Consider the following 6,022-nt stretch of genomic DNA (forward strand, 5'->3'; position numbering starts at 1 on the left):
GGATTCGTGGGCGTCCTTAACTTGGTTAAAGGATAGTGAAAATCTTCCCGGTGTGCAAGGATACGACGACGAGTTTTAATGAGTGGGTCTTTCGAGGTGTAAGGTCTGCGACGATGTGTATTCAATGAGGTGATTTTGCGAAGTGTCTCCCTCCTAGCGAGGGTCCCCTGTATTTATCATAATGCTTAAGCTAGCCGACGCTGCTGCCGCAGGCAGAGCGGAACTGGAGATGTGTGTGGGCCCCGTGTGTGTGTGCTTGAAGCGTCCCTTTTGCCGGCGTTGACGCTGGCAGTGACGTTGACTACGATTTCTGGCGTAACTGTACCGCTTGTTTTGGCGACGATGCGCCATATGCACCAATGGAAATTTACCATGCGTTTTGTCTATTCCCTTTTCTCCTGTACTTTTGCCGATTTTTGAAAAAAAATTATTCTAGCTGTCCTGACCGGTCCCTGCTCGGGCGCCATCTGTAAGGATGTGTCTTGAGCCGGGGTAAACCTCAGCGGCCCAGGATTCCTCTCCAGAAATATTTATATTTTTAGAGACGGCCAGAACATGGACGCCGAATTTTATTGAATTTCCTAGGGGCAAAATGGCAGCGAAAGGGGCTCGTTTCAAGGGGAAAAATCTGACTTGATGAAATGGGAACCTTGGACGCGATTACCCTGGCGATGGCCAGGTGCTCCTCCGTTTCCTGCGCCCGCTCGGTTGCCCAGCAGCGGCGACTCTTTCGACCGGCAAAATCTCCGCCGCCCGGTGAGACCCAGCGGCGATGGCGGGCAAAATGCAGATCGGACGGGAGGAGAGGGAAGAGGGGAATCTTGGACGCGATCACTCTGGCGATGGCCAGGTGCTCCTCCGTTTCCTGCGCCCGCTCGGTTACCCAGTAGCGGCGACTCTTTCGATCGGCACAATCTCCGTCGCCCGGTTTGACCCAGCGGCGATGGCGGGCAGAATGCAGATCGAAAGGGAAAGGAGAGGGGGGAGGGGAAAACTTGGAAACACGCGCCGGCGGCGATGAACACGTGGTCCGGGAAACCCAGCAGCCCCGATGCCCACGCCAGATCTGTGCCCGGGAGAATCCAGCGGCGACAAATCCCGCTACCGTCCCGCTGCTCTGGCCCGGAGCTTGCCCAGCGGCCACGCGAAGTTGGTGCGGGGAACCCAGCCACCAGCTCGGCGAGTGAGTGAGCGGGAGAAGAACACTTTGGCACGCGTCAAAATAAGGGTTGATTGTTGCTACGCAGAGTTCGGTGTGAGTGAGAGGGAGAAAGCGATATTTGATTTTGTACATTTATTCCTAACTTAGATTTGACTACGCCTAACGGCACCTAGCCTGGCCCTACGCCACACTCCAGAAAGCTACCCTGACATGGCTCTCAGCCGGTTCACCCGCTGTTGTCGGTGGGCGAGGACACGTGTCCGTCAGCCGAAGGCTCCTTAGGCACTCGCGTGTCCTTTTGGGACTTGGGTACTGGCTTCGATAATTTCGAGTCCTTTTGGACTTGTCGCGGTGACCGAGTTTGACCGATCGCGTTTGCTGTCGCCAGAGAAGTGAAGAAGGCCAAGTTCGGGCAGAGCCCTTGTGGCCTAATTCTGCCCGGAATTTTGCGGGCAGCGCAGCTTTCTGTCGTCGGCTTTGTTGTCGTCTTTGTTGTCGTCTTTGTTTATGTTTTGATCGCGTTGTTTATGTTTTGATCGTGCTTGTTTATGTTTTGATCGTGCTTGTTTACATGCCGATCGTTGTTGTCGTCCCGGAGGGGAAATGTCGCTGCCTCTGCCGCTGTCGCGTCGGCTTGCGTCGGCATGCGTCGGCAGCGGAGAGGGGAATTGTCTTCAGCGCGGCCGCGACTGTTTTAGTGCGGCCAGTTGACGTAGGCCTACAGTCGTTCCCTAAAAAATGTACACGCCTACTTGCTGTTTTCTAATTACTTTGTAATCTGGCCCTTCTTGGGCAAAATAAAGATCGGGCTTCGCGCCGTTAAGGGGGTTTCCTGAATTACAAGGTCAAAAAAATCGATTTTTTTTATTGCTTAAATCGATAGGTAAACTTTCTAAGAATATACCACAAAAATTTCAGAAGCCAATTCAAAGTATTTTCGAAGTTACAGAGATGAAAGCAAAGGAGCGCCCAGCAGGTTTGCAGGCGCTTTGCGAACTTTGAAGCGCGTTTTCTCCACTTTTCATTTTTACGATTCTTTCGAATTGGCGGGAAAGATAACAAAAAAACTAATTGACCGATTGAAACGAATAAAGGCTTATTCTCTTTAGAATTAAATTCTCTTCTAGTTGAACTAAAACGGTTGTTGAAAACCGCTTTTTATATTTTTTACAGCATGTTAAAGTCAATATTTTATCCCGAAAAATGCAATTTTGACTTTAACATGCTGTAAAAAATATAAAAAAAAAGAATCGTAAAAATGAAAAGTGGAGAAAACGCGCTTCAAAGTTCGCCAAGCGCCTGCAAACCTGCTGGGCGCTCCTTTGCTTTCATCTCTGTATCTTTGAAAATACTTCGAATTGGCTTCTGAAATTTTTGTGGTATATTCTTAGATAGTTTATCTATCGATTTAAGCAATAAAAAAAAATCGATTTTTTTGGCCTCCTAATTCAGGAAACCTCCTTAAATCTACGGTTTTCTGTGTGCGTGTGTGGTGTGTGTGTTTTTTTTTTTTTATATTCATTTATTTATTTACTATCAACAATACTAACTAAAGTAACACAGAAACAGAAAATGACAGGGCAAGGGCCCGTGGTTGTGCGGTACGGCCGCAAAGCATTGCTTCGCACAACTGTAAGCCGCTCATCCAGTCTGCTCCCTCCTCGATCTCTCCAGTGCCCTGAGAGATCTCATCAGTTTGGCAGCGAACTCTGCCGCCGCCTCCCATGTCCTCGGGTCCGCCAGCATCAGCGGCACCAGCGTGTCCACACTGATGGCTGTACCTGCTATCGCCTCCAGCTCGTCCCTTTCCTCGTCAAACCGGCGGCAGTCGAAGATGACGTGGCTGGAATCCTCGGTTATCCCGGATCCACATTCCAGGCAGCTTTCCTCCGTGTCGTGGCCAAACCTCTTGAGGTAGCTACGGAAGCATCCATGCCCGCTCAGCACCTGGGTCAGGTAAAAATCTACCTGCCCGTACTTCCGCTCCATCCAGGCCTCGATGTTGGGGATCATCCTGTGGGTCCAACGTCCTTTGGATGAGGCATCCCACAGGGCCTGCCAGCTTCCGTAGCTCCTTTTCCTGGCCGCGCTTTTCAGCTCGGCCTTCGCGACCGTATCGACTCCCTGCTGACCGCGAAGCGTGGCACGGATGTCGGCCTTCTCGCGGATCAGCTCCCTCAGAGGGACCAGGCCGGCTAGCACCAGCACCGCGTCGTCCGAGATAGTTCGGAAGGCGCTCGCCACTCGGATGGCACAAAGTCTATACGTGGACTCGATTCCCCGCATGTAAGACTTTTTCGCAGCCGCCTCCGCCCACACTGGTGCCGCATACAGCAATTGGGCGGTGATGACGCTGGTCAGCAGCCTCCTTGTGCTCTGCTTGGGTCCCCTGGTGTTAAGCAGCATCCGGGAAAGTGCTCCAACAGTCCCGCTGGCCTTCTTTTGGGCGTACTGTAGGTGTTCCTTGAAAGACATCCTTGTATCGAGGAGGACACCCAGGTATTTGATGGCCCTCTGGGATTTTATCGCCGTCCCTCCGACCAGGACCTCCGCCGTTACGATCTTTTTCCTACTCGAAATCAAGACTGCCTCCGTCTTGTGCGCCGCTAACTCCAGGCCGGCGTTCGAGAGCCACGCCTCGATCGCTTTGATCGCACCATTCGCGTTTTCCTCCGCAGCCGCCCGCTCCTTCGCGACTACTACCACAGCTATATCGTCAGCGAAGCCAACGATCTGGGTGTCTCTGGGCATCGGGAGTCGTAGAACCCCATCGTACATGGTATTCCAGAGCAAGGGTCCCAACACGGAGCCCTAAGGGACTCCGGCTGAGACTTCATATGCTCTGGAACCCACATCCGTGTCCACAATGAGCACCCTCTCGCTGAAATAGCTCCTCGCTATCTCCATTAGGTACCCTGGGATGTTCAGGGCGGCGAGGGACTCCAGCGTCCGATTCCAGTCGGCAGTGTTAAAGGCGTTCCTTATGTCCAGCGTTATCACTAGGCAGTAATTTTTGGAGCCGCCTTTCCACCTCGTTCCCGCGATCGCCGTTTCCGCTATCTCCTTCACCATCTCGATCGCGTCCAGAGTTGACCTCCCCTTCCTAAAGCCAAACTGGCTAGGAGAGAGGCCCCCTGCCCTCTCGATGGCGGCATTTAACCTTGCTGCTATCACCTTCTCGAACACCTTGCCAGTGGTGTCGGTAAGGCAGATAGGCCTGTAGGAGGATGGCTCCCCCGGCGGTTTGCCTGGCTTAGCCAGCAATAAGAGCTTTTGCTTCTTCCATCTCTCCGGAAAGGTGCCCTCCTGGAGGCATATGGCGTATAGGGTGGCGAACTCCTTTGGGTGAAGCGCGATAGCCAGCTTCAGGGCCCTGTTGGGTACTGCGTCCGGCCCAGGCGCCTTTTTGGGGCGAACGCTCCTTCCCGTCCGGATCACCTCGTCGGAGACCTCACAGTCGACGTTGGGGTGGCGCTCCGCACTGGACTGCGTCAACACCACCGGGGCTCCCCTCGGGAACAGTGCCTGCACTATGGAGTCCAGGGCTTCCGGGTCCGAAGGAGCCGTGCTGCCTGCTTTCAGCCCTTTGACCACCAATCTGTAGGCACCGCCCCAGGGGTCGTTTTCCGCCTCGTCGCAGAGCCGCAGAAAGCACTCTCTCTTTGCCTCCCTTATGGCCAATTTTAGGGCCCTCCTGGCCGACTTGTAGGCTTCGCTGCACTCGACCAGTCGAGAGGAGCCACGTGCACGGGTCATTTGCCTCCGAGCATGGAGGCACTTGGACCGGAGATCGGCTATCTCGTCGCTCCACCAGAACGTTGGCCTTTGATTCCTCCGACATGTCCCTCTCAGCCGCATGCTCTGGTCGCAGGCATGCTCCAGGGCTGCTGCGATCTGGTTTGCAGCCTCGTTGGCTTCACCCAGCGCCTCGGCTGACAAGCCGTCCAGCGCGTTGGCGAATGCCTGGGTGCGCAGCGTGTCCGGCCGGTAGGCTCTCCTGGGCCGCTGCAGTGTGCGTGTGTTCCCCTCCGGCGCACCCACGGTGCATAGGATCGCCTCGTGGTCGCTCCCGGTGTAAGCGTCGCTGACTTCCCAGTTAGCGTCGTGGGAAATTGCGCTGCTCACGAAGGTCAGGTCGATTATTGAGGCGGCTCCTGCTCTGGCAAACGTGTGCCTCATCCCGTCGCTGAGGAGGACTACGTCCGTCGAGGCAAATGCCTCCAGCACCGCGCGTCCCCTGGCGTTAGTGGAGACGGATCCCCACTCGAGGGCCCAGGCGTTGAAATCGCCTCCGACTACAACCTTTGCCCTGCCACGCATGTCGCTGCATAGGTTGACTAGGATCCTGCTAAATGCATCCAGCGGGAGACTGGGGCCCAAGTAGCAGCTGTAAATGCAGAAGCCGCTGACTTCCGCCCGCACAAACCCATCGGCTGAAAGGATGTTGGACATCCGCCGCTGTCCGTCGCCACAGAGCCACAGGGCCGCCTTGCCGGAGCGGTCCTTCGCCCATGCTCCTCCCTCCCTCGCCTTATATGGTTCGCTAAGTATAGCGACGTCCGCCGCTACCTCGCTCACCGTCGGCAGAAGCAGGTCCTGCGCCGCTCTGCAGTGATTCAAGTTAATTGGGATCAGCATGCAGGCATACGGTTTAAAAATGCCTAAGTACCACAAAAAGTGGTCAAAAACCCCATAGTGTAATATCTCTAGAAAGGGCAAATAATAAGCTCAGACCAACACCCAGCTGCAAGGAAGTTCGTTGACCTTTTAACAAAAAAAAACACATAAATACTATAAGTATTGTAATTTTTTTCCTAAATTTATTTTTACACAAATAATTATAATTAATAAATTAAATAA

The sequence above is a fragment of the Drosophila kikkawai genome, chromosome 3R (assembly GCF_030179895.1).
Source record: "Drosophila kikkawai strain 14028-0561.14 chromosome 3R, DkikHiC1v2, whole genome shotgun sequence".
NCBI classification, from domain to species: Eukaryota; Metazoa; Arthropoda; class Insecta; order Diptera; family Drosophilidae; genus Drosophila; species Drosophila kikkawai.